This window comes from Ictalurus furcatus, chromosome 14, assembly GCF_023375685.1.
Source record: "Ictalurus furcatus strain D&B chromosome 14, Billie_1.0, whole genome shotgun sequence".
In the NCBI taxonomy this organism is placed as follows: Eukaryota; Metazoa; Chordata; class Actinopteri; order Siluriformes; family Ictaluridae; genus Ictalurus; species Ictalurus furcatus.
Genome location: NC_071268.1, coordinates 22,162,387 through 22,186,139, shown reverse-complemented (window position 1 = coordinate 22,186,139; position 23,753 = coordinate 22,162,387). Strand labels below are relative to the sequence as shown.

The following is a 23,753-nucleotide window of genomic DNA, read 5'->3' as shown; positions in this document are numbered from 1 at the left end:
GACTGTAACATTCCAAGCATGACTACAGACTACACTAGAGAAGCCCAGTGATATGTCCGATTAGAAATCTCAACGTAATACCCGTCAATACACATGACGTGTTTTGTTTTATATTCTAAGATAAGAAGCATCTTCGTATTTTATACCATTTCAAATCGCCTTTCAGGTTTTTCAGCTTTGTTACAGGTGTAGCGTTAAAAAGGAAAACCATGTCGAATAAAGTGCTGTTTCGAGATTGTAGGGATCTTTGGATCGCAGTAGCACTTAATCTGCTGATAATAGTTGGAGAGCTTGACACGGAGATGCTTAAAAAGAATACTTATATACATGACTTACACAATATCTCAGCTTTTTAATCCATAGAATCTTTCAAATACAGTGCAAATGTATTAATAATGACACAGTTGAAAGTAAGATAACTAGAATGCCAGAACGATACTCATCCATTCCAAGTATAATAAAATCAATCATATTATAAACACACATGCCAGCGTTCATTCTGTGTGTGCATGGGTTTGCTCCCGCTTCTCCAGGTTCCTCCCATTGTCCAAAAACATGCAGGTAGGCACATTGGCTATGCTAAATTGCCCCTATATGCAAGTGTGTTTGTGTGTATGTGTGTGTATGTGTGTGTGGTGCAATTATGGTGACTTAGACACTTTATGCAGGTTTTTCCTTTAATATGTCACCCTTAGTATAAACAGTATATTGCTTATAAAAAATATAATATATGTTTTTTTGGGTTTTTTTTAAATGTTCTTTGCTGTTCTAATACAAAAGTGACGACCTAAACACAGAGGAAGAATAGCTCATTGAAACTTTTTGAAGCTGAAGCTTGTTTTCTTCTTTCTAGAAATGGTTTTCAGTTCCAGCCTAAAATAAAAACCTGGAAGTGTATTATAACACTACACTGTGAATCTGTGGTGCTTGGGTACAGAAAGTTTTTCTGTCTGGTAGGGCAGAATCATGCTGGTGAGTTAAAAGTGGACTACAGGTACACACACACACACACACACACACACAACAAGCTTGGGTGGAGTAAGTTGCAAACTTTGTGAAAAGATAAAAGAGGAAACATCACCAGACATTCTGCCGTTTAATCTGCTTTGAACCCGGCACTCCTGCAAGTCTTTCAATTCACCCTCATAAACAAATGCGAATCTGAACATCATGTCCTAAAATCAGTATTATGACGTATCTGAACACTTCTAATGAGTTATCTTAAACCTTTTTTATTTGTTATTTTTTGCATTCAACTCCTGGAAAGGGTCAAAAATCGTTTGCTTTCGATGCAGTTTATGTGAAAAAGCAAGTAATCTTCATTACCTGTCCAAGAGGCTGGAATAATCCAACTCCAGCTAATGCTGAAACGTTTGAAAATGTTTCTCAGTAAAGTCATTTTGCAAAAAAAAAAAAGAAAAAGTTATTTTTATAGAGTATTTTGGGTATAATTATAGTGCTTTCCAATGTGGTAGCATAGAAGTTAAATCAAAGATGTAGCATCAGTGAGACTGTAATCATATTGTCATCGTGTGATCTCTCTGTGCCGTAGAACAGATGTGGTTCAGCTCGGTCCAATCATCCCTCACTCATTTTACACGTTGTATTAACACTGTATTTCTGTTGTACTCTAGTCCTATGTGTCACTTTGAATGATGGTGTATTCGTGTGAGAATGATTTACTTCACCTCATGTAATGATATACCAAAGAAGAATCCTTGAGGAATATCTTCCTTGTCTTAAGGAAGCCTGATGTCCTCATGTGTTTATAATTATATCCTGTATATACAGTACTTATACCTAAGCTTTTCTTTTGTTTACGAGTGCTTAATGTGTACCAGTTCTTCAAATCCATATTCCATAAATCTCTATTCACTAAGTGCTAGACACCTTGTTTATTTTACTGCCTGATTTGAATTCATGGACTGGATTTCTGTCCTTTCTCATTTTATGCTCAGCCTTTAGACGAACCTTCTCTCAAGATCAAAAAAAAAAAAATAAACTAGATGTTATCTTGGCATCAGGGACAGCCAGCATTTCATGAGCTAATGCTTAGATCCAGCTCATAAATCTTGTGTAGGAAAAAGTTACTTAGGCTGTATTTAAACGGGATTCACAAACACACGTTCCCAGGTAATGGGATTCACAAACAAACGTTCTCGGGTATGGACAGAAATAGCTGAAGAAGTTACTTTTGTCTCATAATTTGGAAATGAATAGTATCTCGGCTTGCAGCACTGCTCCTAGATTACTCGTCTGGCATGATGCCATGCTCTGGGTGATGAACACCCTCTAAAATGTGCACTGATATTTCACCAGCGCTGCCATGTTAACGTTTATAGCACCAATAAAACACTTTAGAGTGGGTCAATGTGGGCATTTAGTGGTCCATTGCTTAAAAACACTGATATGCATTTGAAAATGACCAGCTATTTAGAGGGAGGGAAAAGTAAAACAGTGTAACAAATAGCACATTTACAAAGATTACGTAATTAATGTTTATGAAGATAATGAAGAATGCTGTTATAGAACGTTAATGAACACCTTCTGACCAATCAGAATTGAGCATTCAACAGTGCTGTGGCATCTGAGTAGACTATATATATATATAGTATACCGCTAGATAGGCTGGAGCATTAATACAGACTAAACAAAGTATATGATCATGTAATATATCGTATTTGTGTCCTTGACAAAAAAATAATGTTTCCACTTACTTGCACATTTGTCTGTTGTCCGTGAAAGCGAATTAATCCACTCAATAAAACACGTTGGGCAGGTTGCACCATGGTTGGCGTGTAAAATGCAGGACATTTCGGGATTCAGAATGAATGAAAGACGTATACATACGTCGGACCTGAGATGTATCTATGTAACTAAGGGCTATTCAGACTATAGATTGGGAGTTGCAAGGCATTTCCCAAAAATAGAGGCATGTGTCATGGGATTCGGCGCTATTCTTCAGAATGAAAACCCTGACCAGGATAAAGCAGTTAATGGAAATTAATAAATGATATATTTATATGGCCAAAGGTCTGTGGACACCTGACTATATGTGCTTGTTGAACATCACATTCCAGATTTAGTCCCACTTTGTAGTTATAATAACCTCCACTATTCTGGGAAGGCTTTCCACTAGATTTTGGATCGTGGCTGTGGGGATTTGTGTTCATTCAGCTACAACAGCATTAGTGAGATCAGGTACTGATGTTAGGTGGGGAGGTCTGGGGAGCACTCAGCGTTCCAGTTCATCCCAAAGGTGTTCAGTGGGTTTGAGGTCAGGGCTCTGTGCAGGACACTCGAGTTCTTCCAGTCCAACTTCTTCATAGAGCGCACTTTGTGTACAGGTGGATTGTCTTGCTGGAACATGTTTGAGCCTCTTAGTTCCACTGAAGGAAAATTGTAATGCTATAGCATACAAAGACATTCTATACAATTTTGTGCTTCCAACGTTATGACAGCAGTTTGGGGAAGAACCACATACGAGAGGTCCACATACTTTTTGCCATATAAAAACAAGATGAACTCTGGGAATATGTTGCTTAATTAAATTAATTCAGCAGCGTACCTGAGGTTTCAAAACGTTCCACAAAGATCATAGTGAACATCAACAGCAAACAAATAGCACGAAGGCGGGTTAGCAGTTCACTGAACCATTATTTTTCAACAGCACTGGTTTTCAACAGGTGTGTTTTGGGAGAGCAGAGAAAACACTAAAATGTGTAGAACAGTCGGGTACTCCAGGTCCAGGGTTGGGAACCTGTACCTTACAAAAACCACAGCACCGCCAATAATCGGCCGATTATTCATTCCTCCCCAGCAAAGTGAAATCCCTGCTGGAAAAACAAACAAACAATAGAAACCCTCATAAAATGTTATAATGGTTTTAATGGTTATAACAGGGGCGCACGGTGGCTTAGTGGTTAGCACGTTCGCCTCACCCCGTACTGCGGCGGTTTCCTCAGGGTACTCCGGTTTCCTCCCCCAGTCCAAAGACATGCATGGTAGGCTGACTGGCATGACCAAAGTGTCCATAGTGTATGAATGGGTGTGTGAGAGTGTATGTGATTGTGCCCTGCGATGGATTGGCACCCTGTCCAGGGTGTACCCCGCCTTGTGCCCGATGCTCCCTGGGATAGGCTCCAGGTTTCCCCGTGACCCTGAAGGAAGGATAAGCGGTATAGAAGATGGATGAATGGATGGTTATAACAGGAATTGTATAGGTTTTAATAGAAACTGTAATGGTCCCTGTAGGCCTCTACTGGTGACTGGTAGCATGGTTTGTCAAGTGCAATGCTCACCAACCCTGTTCCTAGAGCTCTACCTTCCTGAAGACTTTACCTCCAACCATAATCGTGCCCACCTGACCATCTCATCATCGCCTTAATAAGTTCTTGATCAACTAAAACAGATGCTTTATATTTTGGTTGGAGATGAAACCTGCAGGAAGGCAGATCTTAAGGAAGAGGGTTGGTCACCACTGGTCTAGTGGATACCATTAAGCACCAACAATGGTAATGGTTGTAATGGTTATCTGCTGGTTTGTAATGGCTTTTGTAGTGGAAACCGTTAGAATTTCTGTAACCCCCCCCCCCATATGGAGCAAACTATATGTAGTTGCAGGGGGCGTGGTCTATTTAAACGAGTGTTCAATGAAATTTTTTGGACAGACAAAAAAAAAACCCAAGTACCTCATATCAAGTACTTAATCTATTTTTACAGCTGTGCTGTTGTCGCATTATCAGCCTCCTTGCACCCCTCCCTTCCCATAGCTCACGCGCGCTCCCGTCTCTCAATGAAGCGCGCACACGTCACGCTGATGTTAAAAAAAACAAAACAAAAACAAAAACCACCACCACCACGCGCACATTTCTGCCCCGAGCATCACTGTATAGAGAGACCGAGCTTCTCAACTGTAACCTGACCTGGAGAGAGAAGACAACATTAACCCCCTTATCTTATCTTATTTTATCTTATCTTATTTTATCTTATCAGGGGAATTGTTTCAAAACGCGACCTGCAAACGAAACGTTTTATTTATTATTATTATTATTATTATTATTATTATTATTATTATTATTATTCAGCGCGGCGCGTGCGTCTCTATCCGCTACAGAGGTGACACCGGAGCGGAACCGGACACACTGAAGGTAAGGGGATATTTTTAACGACAGCCAGAAAGAAACGAGTAGAAACGAGGAACAGAAACACGCACTCTGAGGAACTGAGAAGCTGGAAGTTTTCTTTAAATGTGGTCTGGTTTCTGTCAAAGCGCTCAGAGGCGCCTGCTTTCTTCTCCTCCTCCTCCTCCTTCTTCTTCTTCTTCTTCTTCTCCGCTCGGCTTTACACCCTGACCTCTGTAGTCTTTATTCCAAAAGCATGGAGGCGTGAGTTTATTATTTATCCTGTATTATTTATTATTAAACCATCTTGAGTGTTTTTTTTCTTCTTCTTCTTCTTCTGTGTATTGCGGAATCCTTGCGGCTCTCTCCGACCTGACTGAAGACATCCTGTTCCTGTAACAGCGTTCACTGCGTTACATTTACAAGGTAACACCCCGGCCATTGCTTTGTATTCAGACTCCTCTAGGAGGCTAGAATAAGCCTGGGTAATGGATGAGCTCAGTATCACTGCAGAGTCGTTGTGCGTTGGCGTTGAGGAGCATCATGAATGACAGAGACACTCGTTCAGCATGCTAAGCTAACACAGGCTGTAGGTTATAAGGCGTTATTAGGCGGATTTGTTTGTTTGTTTGTTTGTTTGTCCTCCAGAACATACGCAGTCACGCCCCCCCCCTCCTCCCCCTCCTCCCCCAGCAGATGTGATGCAGGCGGTATACATTGAGGAAGACAATGTTTGCATTGTAATGCGCGCATTTATGACCTTATTGTTAGGTTTGCACGAATATGCACTGCTGTTCCTTTCCATTGGGCTCTGACGTGGATTAGAAACGCCGTGCATTTGTATGTATTGAGGGAAAGCTCCTGTCAGCTCAGCTATGAGGGACAGGAAGCTGCATGTCTCCATAATGCCAATGCAATACGGCTTTAATAAAGCCAGAATGGCCTATTCGAGTCCAGAGAGAGAGAGAGAGAGAGAGAGAGCGTGTAGGGTGACATGATTTTATTATATCATGGTCCTCAGAAGCATAGGAATATCTGACGGTTCTGACCTTGCGGGGACATTGGTCGAGTGTTCTGGCGAATTATCCTGACTTGACTTGAGCACAGCCGTACTTGTAATTGAATTACATTTTCAAACCGGCGTTCGAATGCTTCTTGTAGCTTATTTTCATTTCAAAACCAGAAGCGCCGAAAAGGTTCGAGTTGGATTGAGGTGTAGGTGTAGCATCAGTTAGCTGTATTAATAGTTATGCGAATCCCTGATGAATTTGTAATGGTTTTAATGGCTATAATCTGAATTGTATTGGTTTGAATGGAAACTATAATGGTCCGTTTGGGTCTCTACTGGTCATTTGGTGCCTTCTATTTGTGGCATGTTATGTCTAGTGGATACCGTTAAGGACCAGGAATGGTAACGGTTTTAATGGTTAGCTGACGGTTTGTAATGGTATTTGTAGTGGAAACCATTTCTGTGATGGTTTCTATTGGGGGATTTTTTTCCAGCAGGGTGGAAGGTCCTTAGAAGGATAGTAAGACAAATGTGTGTGTGTGTGTATGAGAGAGAATATGAGAGTGTGTGTGAGTAGGGGGACATGTTGTTGTTGTTGTTGTTGTTGTTGTTATATCATGATGGGGACCAAATGTCCTCACACAGATAGGAATATCTGACAGTGCACATCTATGAATTCTCACTCCTTCTTATATTTTAATGCTTGTTATAGCCTGTTTTCATTTAAAAACCAAAAGAGCTGAAAAGGTTAGCGTTAGATTTAGGTGTAGGCAAGACATTAATTAGATCCATTGAAAATAGTCAACTCAGCTGATTTAGGCATGACGCTGCTCATGGTCATTGCTTCATGTAGGACCTCGAGCCATTCACTCAGTATTAATGCACACAGTGTGTGTGTGTGTGTGTGTGTGTGTGTGTGTGTGTGTGTGTTCTTGGAGCTGGGTTATAAATGGAGGCATACACATGTAGCCTGCCTACACATCAAGGATAAGGTCAGCTTCTGTGTGGACCATTTCTAGAGACTGATTCAGTTTGGAAACAGGCTTTCAGTGTAGAGGCGAGGTTCAGCTAATAAAAGCAGGTACACTACAGTTCAGCTTCATTATGGTCTGACCAGAAATCTGACGCTTCTTAAAAGAAAGCCCTCTCAGTGCAAATGTCAGTCATAAGCCTGTTTTCTCACGTGTACTTTCACATGTGAGTTTAACAGCACTTAACGTCTATCTGGATTCGACTCGTCTTACATGAGGAGGTGGGGAAATGTGATGGTTACCAGATTTCTCTGGGATTACGTAGGAGGTTATGTCCATATTGGTGATGATAGTAAATTTCATGGATTGGGTGTGTGTACACGTCTGTAAAGTTGCAATGTATTTTTACCTTCTTTAAAATGACCAGTAGAAATATGATATGCCCTGGTAATATACACTGTATGGCCAAGTGTTTATGGACACCTGACCTTCAAACACATACAGTATGTGGTTCTTGCCCAAACTGAAGAAACACACAATTGTCTAGAAGGTCTTTGTATGTTGTAGCATTACAATTTCCCTTCACAGGAACTAAGAGGCTCAAACATGTTCCAGCATGACAGTGCCCCTGTACACAAAGCGAGCTCCATGAAGACATGGTTTGCCAAGGCTGGACTGGAAGAACTCGAGTGTCCTGCACAGAGCCCTGACCTAAACCCAGCTGAACACCTTTGGGATGAACTGGAATGTGGGGAGCAAAAAATTGCCACGGTTACACTCCAAAATCTAGTGGAAAGCCTTCCCAGAAGAGTGGAAGTTATATAACAGCAAAGATGGGCTGTTCAGCAAGCACATACGGGTGTGATAGTAGTCAGGTGTCCACAAACGTTCGGCCATATAGAGTATTTCCCATCCAAACTGATTATTGAATCCATTATATCCTTTAGGAAAGAGGCTTTTTCTTCAGTATAACATCACTCCAGGAAGCGCCCTCTTCTGTCATCTCCCACCAAAACCATACCGAAGGTATTGACTTGAGTTTAAAATGAACAATAAAACAATCAAATCTAGACAGCGTTTAAAATGATGTGTCAGAGAAGCGACACTTCCAGGGGTTTTAAGCCGGTCATTACGTTCCTAGCACAGGTACAACCTACACACTTTATGGTCACGTGACCTACTAATGATCAATCCCAATTCACTGAACTTCAAGACCTACAATAAAGGACAAAGCGATGAGTTAGTATTAAAATGAGGTGTATGTAGTATGCATTGTCCTGTTTTCATGAACACATGTCCTCTGGTAACATTACAGTACTTAATAGAGGTGTATGTGCAAAAATCTTATTGCGTCCAGATAGTACATTAATCAGGAAGAGGTTAAGTCTGAACACGAGCCAGAATTGAAAACCCCCGGATTTCAATCACCAGGACGAGACCAAGTACTGTTCCCTGGAAAGTATCAGCAGGGGGCATTGGTTTGAGCAGAAGCCGATACTCCACCAGGTAAGATGTAAAGCTTTGAGGTGGCTTATTTAATCAGTCCGTATAGGATTTCGGAGCTTTTCGTGATTGTCGCGGCCACAAATGCTTAATTTTGCTGCTGCCTTAAGTTGGCGAAATCGCAATTGCACGAAATAGTTTTTCGCGGTGATGCTTGCTGGTAAATGAGAACTTTTACTGTTCAAAATCACATGACTGAATGACATCACACGACACGTCTTGGCCCAAATCTGCTGTCATTTTTGAAAAATTGCAAGCTCCTCCAAAGATTGTGGAGTTTGCTTGATTTTGTCTGATTAAAACATGATCACAATGGCAATGTGAGCCCAGTGAAATCAGGAGAAAGTCAACGAAGGAGAAGAACAAGAGAAATGCCTGAAAACTGGAGCGATTCAGAAACGAAAGAACTGTGGGAAATCTGGAGTGGGGTTTTCGTCAGATTAACGGCGGCGTTTAGGATGTAGTCAGTTCCGAGAGAATGAGTTCTCCATGACCTTAGCTTAAGACGCGAAAACTGTCGATTGTTAAGAAAAGAAAAACATATATTCTACCAGATCACTTGATTTGGATACGTCACACTCTGTGTAGTAAGCGTATTCATTAGATGATCTTTAGAAGGTCTGAAAGAGTGTGTAAAAGGCTGTAGTAGTTCACCAAACCCACTCTCTGTAAATACACGTGTTCACATTCAGTAGGCTTTTGAAGTCAGCCGAGCATCTGTTCTGTTCTGACATATTTCATCTTCAAGATGAAGGCCCAGTTTTTATAGCTGGACCTATCCCACATCCTGGCATACCATGTGCGTACAGAGTCATGTGTGTGAACCGTGTGTGAAATGTAGCTGCACTCAACAGAACAGCGAGGACAGAATTTGTTAAAGAATATGACCAAATAATAACGTTTGTGGCCTGGGCTTTACAGTAACGTCCTACAGTACGTGTTATTAGAATAAATTGAGATAAAACTGGATGCTGTATCAATTTGTTTAAAGATGTTTGCATTCACTTGTCAGCGTTGAATTGTTCTACAAAGAGGAAACATATGCTGACTATGCAGAGGTCAGTGCTACCTTGTCCCTGTACTGAAACACATTTAGCCTTGATTGATGGAGCTGTTTGTAGGGTTGACAGTAAAACTAGAGCAGGAGAGCATAAGCTGGATAAATGCTCTTACTTAAGCACAACTGCAGACTATTCAGTAGGCGAATGCACAGCTTCAAATTAGCAACGTGCTATTAGTGTTGCTGACTTCACCGATAATGTCTGAGCAGTGACGTGGGGTTTTTTTGTTGTTCCCTGAGGAAGACCTCCTGGTAAATCCTGTCACTGTGTCCACCTCATTCAAGCCGAAGGACTCAATCTGTAAAAATTTTAAATGAGAATCTAATTGATAGAAAACTCTCCGCGGAGTGCGTTACCGTTCGTCCGTCTTGGCAAGCAGCGCCTGTCTATTTTTACCTGATGGAACGGACAGTGAACCCTGCATACATGAGTTCCTGCTCTTGCATCAGCTGTCCACTTTTGTCTGTAATTAGATCTCCTTGTACAATCTACAAGGGATTTCATCCTTGTCTGTAATTTGACATTCGTGCCCGATGTAAAAAGACAACCATGTGCGTTTTGCTGTCTAATTGAATGCTGTCCTGGATTTCTGAGGACATCAGAGATGGATGACTGTCTGCTCCTGTTTTAGACATTCATCTGTCCGTCTGAGGCTACCTCCGTGCTCCCACATCCAGGTTTGAGTCCTGAACATGGGCGTTGTTAGGTGCGGCTTAGCCGGATGCAAAACCACTAATTTTTTTCCTTTTAGGAGTCCAGTTCAATGTTAGGTTTAGGCAGGACCAAAATCTTTGTCCCTGCACTTAGGCAGGGTGCAGTATGCCAGATATATGAATGAGCAGATATTGATTTATTTGGCCATGTGTGCATGGATTTCTGGATAAACTACTCCAAATTGGTGTGAATGTGTGTGTGCTTGGTGTTCCATCCACGGTGTGTTCCCACCTCACGTCCAGTTTTCCCAGGATAGGCTCCGGATTCCACCGCCACCCTGACCAGATTGAAGCTCTTATTGACAATGGATGAATGAATGAAAATGTCTCATTTATTTAATCCAGAGAATTTTCAACTTCGAGTATATTACATTCTATATAATATATATATATATATATATATATATATATATATATATATATATATATATATATATATATACACTAAAATTGAGATTTGCATTAGCATCACTTTCTTTGTCGTACACAAGGGACTAGTAGTTATACCAGTTCTGGATTATATGTATATGCAACACTGAATATCACTTTCTGCTATTGGAGTCAGAATATCCAAAGTACTCCTGATATTTTGTGCAGGCACTATGGAAATGTGATGGCTGTGTGCTAGTATTAAAGTCTGTCAAGTTTTTTCCGAGAAAACAGTTTAATGTTGAAGGACCTTTTCTGTCATTATGTTGTGGCACCGCAGCGTTTTTATTGTGGCAGCTGAATTTATTATTCACATTTAATTTAGGTAAGATTATTTTGGGTGGCACCATGGTGCAACATCTCAGCATCCAGGGACCCTGATTTAAATCTGAGCTCTGGTTTGTGTCTTTGTTGTGTTTTGCATGTTTTCCCCCTCCCTCCCTCCCTCCCAATGGCAATGTTCTGCTGCCAAACCCTGGCTCCGGGCAATCATATAGATGTCAATTTGACATGTGTAACCTACCTAAAAAATTGTGGGACCAGTGGCATCTTTCAGCAGGATAATGCGCCCTGCAACACTGCACAGATTGTTTGGGAATGGTTTGGGGCAAAGGACAAAGAGTTCAAGGTGTTTCCTTGGCCTCCAAATTCCTCAGATCTCAGTCCGATCAAGCATATGCGGGACGTGCAAGTCCGAACAACACGTTCGATCGGCGTCGGCTCCACCTCGCAACTTGCATAATGATCTGGTCGTAATGTTTTGGCTCATCGGTGTATGACTGTTCGTTCCTAATATAAAGCTTTCTGAGTCTTTCTGGCTCATAATGATTCATTTTCTAAAATAACACATTGCTTCACAGAATACTGAATGACTGTGTGCAGCCTGTAATTCCAATATTGCATTCAGTTCCCACAATTTGTCTTGATTAAGTTTCAGTCTGTGTGTGTGTGTCTGACTGGATGTTTGAATACAGGTGTGTCTGGTCAGATCTGTTTCTGCTGTCTTTCGTGCTCTCTTTCTCCATCTGTGTAATTTACATACGCTCAAATATTTGAAAGATAAATGACAATTATCTTATGATTAGGTGTTGTTATTCCACTTGTTGCAATTTTAAGAAGGAGAAACACTCGATTATGAAGTATTAATTATTTGAATGTAGGGCTGCAAGTAACGATTATTTTCATAATCGATTAGTTGGCCGATTTTTTTTTTCTTTTTTTCTTTTTTTTTCTTCGATTAATCGGATGAGGCGGGGCAAACTTTCAGTACCATTTTTCCGTTTATTTAAAATAAAATCCACAAACTGAGCGTTACAAATAGAAACTTTACTTTAAAGACTAAAACTTTACACAACTGTTTGTCCAGTTATATAAGACTGAAAAGAACCCAATACACATACACACACACACACACACACACACACACACCAGAATATATATTATTCATTTAGGACTGTAGTTTAATTCAGTGCTTTTTGTGCATCCTTAAAAAATTATGCATAAATACTTATATATAATTTAAATTAATAAAGAAGTTTATATTATATAATAGTATTTATGCATTACTTTTTATAAAAGGTAACGTTGACATAAACAGTAAACTGAAGAAAAGTCATTATCGGTGACTCGGGTGTCTGCTAATGCTAGCGTGCGTATGACATCATGCGCCGTCGACTAGGAAACGGCTGATACTTCTGGTTAGTCAAAAAAATCTGCTAGTGATATATTTGAGATGATATTACCTTTCTAAAATTCATACACTAGACGGTAGAGCACACAGTGCATAGTGTAAGTGTATAGTATGTCATTTGGGGCATAATTTTAGTATTTACTTTCCGAAGCGTGTTTTCGGAACAAAAGTAACGTAGTGAGGAAATGCACCCCGTGCCGCACGCAGACCGACTAATCCATAATGAGATTCATTGACAACGATTTTCATCCTCCATTATTATTGATTTTATCAATTTAATTGTTGTAGCTCTATTTGAATGAATTCCTCTTTTTAACCCCCTCGACACACACCCATACACACTCGCATGTGTTGAAATGAGTGTGATTACAGGGACAGTGGGACAGACAGGGTGTGGTTGACGTTTCTGTCTCTCTGCAGTACTGTCTGTCTTTCCCTGTCTTTTGCTCTCTGTCTCCTAAGACGATTTGCTCAAAGCTGCAGTCAGACAGTAATGCCAAGCCCTCTCTCATTCTGTCCTGTCACTAAAATCCAGAGCGTGGCATTGTGTTTGTTGCAGTAAACACAGACTGAGTTCAGTTCAGCTGCAGTCTGTCCTGTAACAGCATCCATTCTTCCATCCCTTGAGCTAATAGGCTAAATACAGAAGGAAATGCATATGAAGGAAATGGTTAAAAAAAAAAAAGACTACAGGCTTTTACACCCATAAAAAGGTAAATGTGTAAATGATTCCAGTGTGTAATGAGAGTGCCTGTTATATCCAAATTTTGTTTAAAACGTTTAATCTGCCATTATCAAAATACCTGATAAAACAAAATGTAATTTGCGTCTTGTTGGGGCAAAGCAAAACATTTATATATGATAAATTTGAGTCGACGTTAACTGTACAGTCAGCAGATAGAGCTATTGTTAGCAAATAAGTGTGTGTTTGTTGCAGTGATCTCTGCCTCAACACATTCATACATTTAAAGCATTCAATTAACAGATGTTTTACATTCCATCTTGCCAACTCTTTTCAGAGGAAAGTAGCTGATGCACGCACAAAAGTTGCTAGATGACGTCATAGGCTGATTTGCATAGTCAAGGTTTCTTCGTGATCATTTGCAAATTGTAAATTAGGGTATATGAAGAAGGAAGATTTTCTGAAGACATTTAGAATAGAGGATCATAAAACAGAATAGAGTTTTATCAGAATAGAAAATGATCGATTTTTTTCTTATAGAAGGAATTTCTCTTTGAGTGATTGGCTATTAGGAATAATGTCCATTAGGAACAATGGTGAACAGTGATTGGATATTAGGAGCAATGGAGAACATTGATTGGACATTAGGACCAATGGAGAATAGTGATTGGACATTAGGAACAATGGAGAACTGTGACTGGACATTAGGAACAATGGAGAACAGTGATTGGACATTAGGAACATTGGTGATCAGTGATTGGACATTAGGAACAATGCTGATCAGTGATTGGACATTAGGAAGCATAATGATGGGTGATTGGACATTAGAAACAATAATGATGGGTGATTGGACATTAGGAAAAATGGTGATCAGTGATTGGACATTAGGAATAATAACGATGAGTGGACATTATGAACAATAATGATGAGTGATTGGCCATTAGGAACAATAACGCTGGGTGATTGGTCATTAGGAACAATGGTGAACGGTAATTGACCTTTGTGAGGAATGCTGAACAGTAATTGGCCATTGTGAGGAATGGTGATCAGTGATTGGCTGTTGTGAGGATTGGTGATCAGTGATTGGCTGTTGTGAGATATGCTGAATAGTAATTGGCCATTGTGAGGAATGGTGATCAGTGATTGGCTGTTGTGAGATATGCTGAACAGTAATTGGCCATTGTGAGGAATGGTGATCAGTGATTGGCTGTTGTGAGGAATGGTGATCAGTGATTGGCTGTTGTGAGGAATGGTGATCAGTGATTGGCTGTTGTGAGGAATGGTGATCAGTGATTGGCTGTTGTGAGGAATGGTGATTATTGATTGGCCGTTGTGAAGTATGGTGAACAGTAATTGACCGGTGTGAGGAATGGTGAATAGTGATTGGCTGCTGTGAGGAATGGTGAGTAGTGATTGGCCGTTTGAAATGCCAGTTGGTTGGTCTCCATGGTTGTCATAAGCTTAACATTTTCCTACTCCCTTTGTGTCTTTGGATTTGGTTTTCAGAGATACCCCCAGGTATTCAAGTTTATATATATATATACTATAAACAGACGTATAAAATGTTTTTAAGACCGTCAGTCACACATCCAGGCAACTCAGTGTTCCGGTGGGCGTGTTCAGCACACGAAGTGCACAGCAGGGGTGTGCAGTGCAGGCAAGCCACTTTATTGGCTGATCGCACCCCATAGCTTCATGTGAATCGAGTCTTTTCAACACGGACTTTCCCTCCTTTGTGTTAGCTGCAGTGTGTGGCATACATTTCTCTCCAAAGTGGGATTATGGCTCTGAAAAGGAGTAATGTGTTCAACACGAATACTGGGTGTGGTGCTTGTGTGCTACTCAGCTCTAGCAGTAGATTTAACGCTCAGCTCATACCCTCCCAGCTCACCTCATTTAAAAAAAAAAAAAAAGAAAGAAGATCCTCCTACAAATAAAACAAATCAAATGCAAATTTAGGGGAAATGAGGAAAAGATTACCTTTAAGTAGCTCATCAAGGCCTCCATGACATACACTATCTCTCAATCTGAGATTAATCAGAGGTGCAGATGAATGGTGAAAGATGTGAGTAATGAACTTCGTGTCTTTGTAATGTTTCCTCAATGAATATGTACACTCACCTTACTCTTGTTCTCTATCTCTCCCACACAAAATCTTCCCCACCCCCTACCATGTTACCCGAGTGCGTCATTAATAGCTCGTGTAATGGGTTGTTTTTTTGAAGCTCTCTCTACTTTCATGGCCTGCAGATGTGTACTGTAGGAAAGCCTGGGACACAGAGCACATGCCTTCCTCAGCTATTCATATGGCATTTAGAAATGATTCCAGGCTGCCCAGTAGCTTTACCTTAATTTGGACCAACTCTATGACACAGATAGTATTTGTATACTGCTGTATAATGCTTCATTTCGATTCAAGTGCTACTTATATTCTGATTTAAACGTGTCCGGTTAACGTTCAAGTTTTCACACAGCCAGCTTCCCTTTTCTCTGTGACAGCTCGTGACTACATCCGGAGTTACAGGTAACCTGGCAGTAGACTCCTATCATTTTCTATCATCTTCTTTCATCTCATTATGGCTTTTCGTAGCTAAATTCATGCTACTGAAGAGCTCCGGCCGAAGCGGGCCGCACAGTACATCAGTGTGAAGCTCGAATCGTTGAGAATGCTAGATTTCCTGTCACCCCAACGTGTTGCGGACATGATGACGCTGACGTGTTCGGCTGTGTAACTATGTGCGGTACCACAGTTACAGTACTGTGCAAATGTTTTAGGCACATGGAAAGGAATGCTGTAGAGCAAAGATGCCTTCAATAATAATGAAAATAAATGTTTCTACGTTTTAAAAAAAATGACCGATAGAGCAGTAAACAGTAGTAAATGAAACAAAGTCAATAATTGGTGTGACTAAAAATAAATAATTGTCTCAGGTAGAATTAGTGCAGTTTTATAAGGAAATGAGCTGTAAGTGTTATTGAGCATCTTCCAGAACCAGACACGGATCTTCTGGAGACTTTGACTGTCACACTCGCTTCTTATTTTTGCAGCAAAACCCAGCAGCCTTCATTGTGTTTTTTGTCTCTTAGCACTTAATATGCTGCTTTCTTTACTGACATACAAACATTTTTCTATAACATTTAATTTTGTGCTAGAAAACGAATGTATGGGAATCTAAAATGTTTTTTGTACTGCCTCGATAACGTAGAAGTCATAAAATAAAAATCTATAGCAAAGTTTGTACTAAAAAATAGGGTGCCTAAGACTTTTTTCACAGTACTGTACATTCATACCTTGTATACTCTTTAGTTTTCAGCATATTAGAAAATGACTATAGTTCAAAGAGAATTCTGTGATGTTAATCAGAGCTGCTTGTGCGTAAATAAATTGTTGTGAAACAGAACTGCGGTATAATACGATGGCATTTCAGGGCCACTGTTTAAAATAAATGTAAACTAGTGGCTGCTACAGGAAAGGAAAACGCCATTGTGCTGGGGTGTGGCAGGAGATTTGCTTATCCAGCGACGCTCATTACAGTGTTATTCGATAGGAACTACAGAGGCCTTACCTCCAGGGTCATGGCTTGTTTCAGTTGTGGTGTTGTGTAAGGCTTGTTATATATAGCACATGTCCAGAAGATTGACTGAAGCATGCCTGCTAAACTTCTAATATGAACGAACTGGGTGGTGGTGTGTTCATATGTTCTCACCAAAAGGAACGAGGAGAAAAAAAGACATAAATTTCTGTCTAATATTCTGTGTAACATGGCAGATCTTCTGATTTCGTACATTGTTTGTGGACAGGAAGTGAGACAGTGAAGGACTCTTTGTTGCTTGTAATCTTGTAGTCTTTTAATAGCTTTGCACTGTACCATTGTCTTAAAGATTTGCTTCGTGGTGTTACTGTTAGTATTTTGAGTTTTGGAAATCAGACTTTGGCATAGCTTTTTCATCATTGTGCCCAGTCGGTATGTTTTATGTGGCTGTAATTGGTATGTATGTGTGTGTTTGTTGTGTGTGAACCCGGTTTAGATTCGTTCTAAAACAATGCAATTGTGCTTGCTGTCAAAGATGTATAAACCTGGAATGTATAAACCATGACAGTTCAAATTTTCATGGTTATTGCGTTTGCTGTAGTTCTAGGAAAAAAAGAAAGAAAGAAAGAATTATTGTTCATGGAGCCAAACAAGGTCTCAGGAAACATAAGCTACTCACACTAACGTAAACAGTGGACGAAGGAGAACAGCTCAGTGCCCAGACTAGGGCTTCTACAGTATTTTTACTTTCAGATTATTGACAGGTACCGTTTGCTATAAGTCTCCTGTCATCTCGTCATTTTTCTACCTATAAGATAGGCTTTTTCACATCCGCGTCCTGAAGTCACTAATTGGTCAGGAAGCAAAGAAAAATTTAGCCACGTGTAAACCACAAATACGACTAAAACAATATCCACATGTTTAACTTTGACGGTGTTTGTATGTATGTTTAAAAGCCTTTCCCATGATGCACTGAGACCAGACTTCTCTATTACTGGCCTTAATTTCCACAATGCTGGATACTGGTTATTTGAAATTGTATTGGCTGTTATGGGTATTTCATATATATATATATATATATATACAGACACACACACACACACACACACACACTCAGTGACAAACATAGCTATGTTTGTCACTCTGTGTATGTGTGTGTGTGTGTGTGTGTGTGCGCGTTGGGGGTGTTTACAGCTTCTGCAGACTCCACCCATTTTATTGGAGCATTTTGCCTTCAGGCCAGTTTCTGCTGAATGCAACCATTTACTCTAAATGTGTGTGTGTGTGTGTGTGTGTGTGTGTGTGTGTGTTTTAACCCTAATAGCTGTGTCCTTAAGGGCTAAATGGAGCATGTGTAATCGAGGATACCGATCGCCTCGGAGGCCCTGTGCTTCCATCGCCTCCTCACTCTTCACTCCTTTCCTTTTCGCCCAGTCTTATGACATTGCTTATGGCGTTCTGACACTTACCACACAGTAACGAATTGACCATTACACATTCCTGCAGTGTTCCTGCAAGATTTGTTCGAAACCGTGTGCAGTTTACCGTGTTTGTATCTTACTTGTCTGGATGCGGTGAACATTATGACATGCTGTTGTTATAATATGCTGTTATACGCCACGATATTATTATATGCTTCAGGGTTTCCTTTGATATATTAATTTGCATAAGTGCAGTACCACTTTCTGGATATTGATGCGTTTAAAACATAGCAGGAAGCTCATCAAAAAGATCAATGCCTCGAGTTTAAATGACGCAATGTATTCATGAACACTCACGCATGCTTCTTGTCGTTTCAAGGCGGAGTTTTTAAGGCAAAGTTCTCCACACATTCCTGTAGCTCTCAATAAAATATCTGGTGCTCACCCCCAGGCTTCGAACAGAGGAAAGAGAGAGAGAGAAAAAAACAAAAACAAATGATGGACCAGCAGCATCCAACCAATCAGGACAAGGAGGCGTTTCTGCACTATGTGGCCTGTCCGTTTAGAAATCTCCCTCTCTGGCTGTAACATTCAGGAGTTTTAGCTGAGGCAGCACTGTGCATGGGATTTGGGGTGAGGTTTTGGAAGGAACACTGAAAGGAGAGATTGATTTTTGGGATTCAAAACTGTTGAATCTGATAATAGCTATAAAACAGAAAGCACACAGACCAAATCTAAAAAGAGCAAAATACCATACTAGTGATCAATGAAGATTGTTTTCATGATTTAGATCGCATGATCTTGGTCAAGGTTGCACTGGGTGCGAGGCAGAAATACACCCTAGATGGGACGCCAGGGCACACACACATTTGCACATTCATTCACTCCTAGTGGCAATTAACACTGCATTTAATTAAACGCAGTCTACGGGATTTCGCTGCGTTTTTTGTGCAAAAATGCTTGATTTCTCTGCGGATTTTTTCAAAATACGCGATGCAACTTGCAGAGTTGTTCTGCACGGTCTTCAACAGTGATGTTTGTTGGTAAACGAGACCTATCAGCTGTACTCATGTTCGACGCACGTGAATTGAAGAGGGCTGTGGCTGAATGCACGTTGTATGACGTCACACGGCGCGTTGTGATGATGTCACATGGCGCGCCTTGGCCCAAATCTGCGGTAATTCTGAAAAATCGCAAGCTCCTGCGAGTATCGCAAAATCGCTAAATCCTGGAGGGACTGTAAAGGTCATGACTTGTATTTTCAACCTGGAAAAAAACCTAAAAAAAAAAAAAAAAACTTGGGATGGTCTCCTCAACTCAGCAAGTGACAACAGCTCAACAAATCAAGCCACAACATGGCTGCTCAGTACAGAAAGTAGCACCTTTTACCTTTAAATGAGTCATGCTGTACATATATACTAGTATTTGCTTTAGTCAATCAACATACAGGCAGAATTGCTTGTTAAATCTTTAACACTGACTATACAGTTCGCTGTTGGAGGCTGTAAATGTACATCACTCACCACAGTTAGCTGGCTAGCTTGTGATGCTGATTCATAAGATGCCTTCCTTTGTCATTTGAAAAGGCTTCATTTGTTATTCCTATGTCCTACTAACATTTGGAACACATTTCACGCACCCTTGAGAGGAGTTTACTTTGTGGCCATGCCAAACAATCTCCTTCTCCAGACGGTGCAGTGGTTCATCCTGTGCTTCTGCTATTGTGCAAGGAAGAATCAGAGAGACACAGAAGAAAAAAAGGGAAGAGAGAGCATGGAAACGGAAGGGGGGGTGGGGTTGGGGGGTGCGGACCGAGCTACAACCAAAGTTTGCAATCTGGGGTGTTACTCAATCCTGCAGAATGGTGTAGTTTTTCAAGCATACTCTTCCTGCACCCGACCCCCAGTAGGGCTCCTTCACCACAGACTCGTCATACGTGCGTCACTCTGAGGCGTTTCCATTCAAATGTTTCGCAACGTTTCAGCTGGTTTCCAAAAAGTCGGCATCTTTCCGTTAGCGACTGTCCTGTGAATATTCCGGAAAGGCCACAGCAAGATTACGTAATCAAACCAGCAATGGCACATTACCCTATTAAAAACATCACCTTACAGTACACGTTAAGGGAAAGGCAAGCTAAAAATATTTGAGCGTTTAGGCATGTCCACGCAGAGGACTCGTCTCTTGTTTGCTGCAGAGTGCTAAAATAATTATCTCTGGAATCAGAATCTTGGAATACCGGGCCTATTTGAAGCAAATGTTTGTTTCCATCTATTTAGTTCAGCATCCCGGTTATTTTTTGTCTCATGATGTTTATACACTGTAATAACACGGCCACTCTCTGCATCTGTTCATAGAACAGGAGACCGTGATCTCTTCCCAGATCACTGTCTGGTGTAAAGAGCCTGTAGGATGAGCAGAGGTGCTGGAAAACGAAACCTGAATTAACAGCGGTGTTGTGAGGGGTTTTATGACGCCAGGAAGACACAGTGAGATGGCTCATGGATATCTTCTTTTAAACTCCGAGCTCTGATTTCGCATTCTCAGAATAGTTCCCTTCAGGCCTGAGCTGGGATACCTCAATACAAAGCGCCGTGTTTTACCACAGTATACAGAACGGCAGAAGAAATGCATTTCTGTAAACATTTAGAATAGCATCATTGTGTTGAAAACATACAATCAGGGCATGTTGCGAAGCTGTAGGGATTTCTCCAGTTTCTAAACATTGCATTGTACTCGGTGCCAACCTCGCGTAGGAACTCTGCAATCTAACGCGATCTAACACGTGGATATTCAGAAATATGCAAAAGAGCAGTCTTCTTTTTCTTCTTCTTCTTCAGTTAAAACGGTAGATGAGATAATCGACATGCTGTGCAGGTGTTTTGAACTCTTCTGATATGAGCTGACCCCCTGGAAGCCCCCCCCCCCCCCCCCATTTCACATTATTCTCACATCCTCCAGATGCACCCTCGCTTTCTGTCAAGTTAAATGGAGAATGTTTCGCGTTCATTAATGTGAAATAAAATCTTTCACTTTATGCCCAAAAGTTTGTGGACACCTGAACATCACACCCATATGTGGTTCTTCCCCAAACTATCGCCAAAACGCTGGAAGCACACAACTGTATAGGATGTCCTTGTTTGGTGTAGCATTACAATTTCCCTTCATCGGAACTAAAGGGCCAAAACCTGTTCCAGCATGACGATGCCCCTGTGCACTAAGTGAGCTCCATGAAGACATGGCTTGCCAAGATTGAAGTGGAAGAACTCGAGTGTCCTGCACAGAGCCCCTGACCTCAACCCCACTGAACAATTTTGGGATGAACTGGAACACCGACTGCACCTCAGACCTCCTCACCTGACATCACTAATGCTCTTGTAGCTGAATGAACACAAATCCCCACAGCCACGCTCCAAACTCTACTGGAAAGTCTTCCCAGAAGAGTGGAGCTTATTATAACAGCAAAGGGGAACTAAGTCTGGAATGGGATGTTCAACAAGTACATGTGGCTGTGATGGTCAGGTGTCCACATACTTCTGGCCATACACTATATGTTTGATCTGGATTAGGATTAGGCAAGTAAGTTGGCAATATATATATATATATAATATATATATATATTATGGACGACACCAGACTATTTTCGGCTGAAAATAGTCAAAAACAGCATGAAACATCATGAAAGGCCTACAATGAAGTGTCAAATCGAACACAAATAATGACTAATAATTAGAAAGTGATTAAGAAGCTGCTTCCTGTCATGTGCCGGTCAACGTCGCCATATAAAAACACATGCACAAGGTTTTTACGGTCACTCCCAGGCAAGTTATACCAAATAATTGCCATTTCTGAGCCTGAGCAGAAATGAAAGCAGCAAGGATGAGTGTCCAGAAGGGTCGCTGCACTCTAGTCACGTCTCCCGCTGAGTAAAACCGCAATTTGTGTTCTTGGAAGAATAGTGTGTATGAATAGAGTAGTGAGTATGAAGGGTGTGAGCTTTACTGCGTCTCGTACAGAGTTGAATGTTACCTATAAAGCCTGCATCATTAACTAAAGCTGTATAGAAAAGAAATCAGACAAGCACACACCATGAAATGGATCTTTTCTGTAGCAGGGCTATGTGACTTTGTTGTTAATATCAGATTTTTATTGTCCAAGTTGTTGTGACTGACCATAAAAGCAGCAGCTATTAGAAGTTAACACCCTGTAATGAAAAGAATGTGTTCAAATCAGCAGTCGCATTCCCTCTTAAACAAGGAGTTGTCTTTGCTCGTTTTCTCTAGCTTGTTTGAGTTCAAGTGGTGAGTATTTAGTTGTTTTTTTCCCCCACTGATGTCATGTATGTATATATATATATATATATATATATATATATATATATATATTTACAAGGAGGTTAAAATTTAGCCGTGGAAGTCAGAAGTCTGGTTTGGTTGCATTCTTCCTGTTTCCATTAATGGCCTCATTTATAAGCATGTAAAGTCTGCTTTTAGGCAGAAAAGTTGTGAAGAGTTTTGTGTGACCTTGGACGTTCTTACAGTTACTGTAAATGGAACAGAATTTTTCAAGTGGGCAGGAAATACTGGATGATAAGTGTTACTGTGTTTAAGCAGTTCTTAAATAAAATGGCCTTGGCAATGTATTTCAGCCTGATGGATTATGTACTGTTAGCCTTGGGTAATTCTCTGCTGACCATGGGAAAGCTGACAGGCTAGGGTCTAGACTCTAGAGCATCAGTTTGCATTGTCGCAGGTCTCAAAAGCACAACGGATTAGAGGTACTGGGTGATTGAGACAGGAGCTGAGGTTTTATCTTTGCTTTTCCTAAGACACTTTTTCTTCTTGTCTCAGCTTCCTAGAATCATCTTGGATCCAAACATCAAGCTTTAGATTAGCCTGAGTGTGTGTATCTCACTTGGGATAAGTGTGTGTGGCGGGCTGCGAAAACTGTCAGTGGCTGAATTGGCCAAAAATTGGAATTTGGCCAAAATAATTTTCTGCGTATAGATGTGTCAATCTTTGACACCAGTTTAATAAACACAATGATAAAAACAGTCTGTCTTAAGATGTCTGAAACCTTGCTAGCTAAGTGTGATTTTCTCACACAGTGAATGCCAAACTTTGATGAAGTTGTTGGACAGCGAAACTGACATAAACCTGATCAATTCCGTTTGAGATCGGATACCGGCTGTCAAAATGTCCAAAATGCTCCTGCACAGGAGTTTACGTGTTCTCCCCGTGCTTCAGGGGTTTCCTCCGGGTACTCCGGTTTCCTCCCCCAGTCCAAACACGTGTTGTAGGCTGATTTTCATTTCCAAATTGTCTGTAGTGTGTGAATGTGTGTGCGACTACGTCCTGCGATGGGTTGGCACTAGAGATGCACCGATGTATCTGCCGATAAAGGTTATTTTTCCCGCTATCGGCCGATAGTTTAAAAACATCCAATGATCAGGGCCGATTATATCCTGTCAATCAAAAGAGGGCGGGAAAACACATTGAATTCGTGCTGTGTGTAAAGATGATGTCTCTTGTTTGGAATGACGACAAAACTGCAGTTTGTAAACTCTATAATCTCTGCACTGATAAAATTTTACACCGGAAGCACACAGCAGCGAAATCGAG

General features: G+C 40.8%; 1 protein-coding gene across 2 annotated transcripts in view; it reads left to right on the top strand.

The window, feature by feature from the left end:
• The first annotated feature begins 4,629 nt into the window (after positions 1–4,629).
• myo9ab (myosin IXAb) overlaps positions 4,630–23,753 on the top strand; it is a 106,883-nt gene continuing 87,759 nt past the window's right edge. Inside the window, exon 1 of one of the 2 annotated variants that reach the window (XM_053641523.1) lies at positions 4,630–5,150. The gene's annotated coding sequence lies outside the window, so the exon portion shown is untranslated. Of the gene's footprint in view, positions 5,151–5,203; positions 5,550–23,753 lie in introns of those variants that run through there. The other variant, XM_053641521.1, reaches the window with a different exon arrangement.